Below are 596 nucleotides of genomic sequence, written 5' to 3'. Positions count from 1 at the left end.
TGCTTGGGTTGCGAGCCCCGAGCTGGACAGGTGGCAGGCGGGGCTGTGTTTAACAGCGGGTGTGGCCAAGCACTTGGGCTGCGGGCCCCGTCAAGGGGGAGGGGTAAGAGAGACTAGTGGAAAGTGTTGAAAAGTTAGAGCCTCCGCCGCTTGAGGACTGGTGGTCGTGGAAAAGGCACGGGGTTAGGAACTGCTGGACAAAAAGGTTGGGCGGCTGAGAGGGGGCCAGCAGGCCCAGCTGCAAACGGCCCTGCGGTGAAAGGCTGGGCTGCGGCTGATGTTGCATAAGGCCTTGCGGTGGCCTGATGCCGCGGCTTGATGATTGCAGAGTGCTGGGTCTTGCGCAGGAGGAAGACGGTGGAGTTGGACGAGGCGTGTCTGAAGGTTTGCCTTGCCTTTTGGTCACCTTTGGGGCTGGGGTGGACTTAGGAGAGAGGTTAGCTGATTGCAGATTTGTGTACAAGTCATATAACTCTGCTTTGTTTAACTTGCGTGAACGTCGGAGTTGGTCAGCGCTTGCCTCAGACTCGACACTGCCCACTTTCCGATGGGCGGAATCGTTGGCATGGCCGAACAATAGGAGGATGCCGGGGAGT

The sequence above is a fragment of the Sinocyclocheilus grahami genome, unplaced genomic scaffold (genome assembly GCF_001515645.1).
Source record: "Sinocyclocheilus grahami isolate Dianchi unplaced genomic scaffold, SAMN03320097.WGS_v1.1 scaffold2645.1, whole genome shotgun sequence".
NCBI classification, from domain to species: Eukaryota; Metazoa; Chordata; class Actinopteri; order Cypriniformes; family Cyprinidae; genus Sinocyclocheilus; species Sinocyclocheilus grahami.
Note: the sequence above shows the minus strand (reverse complement) of the source record.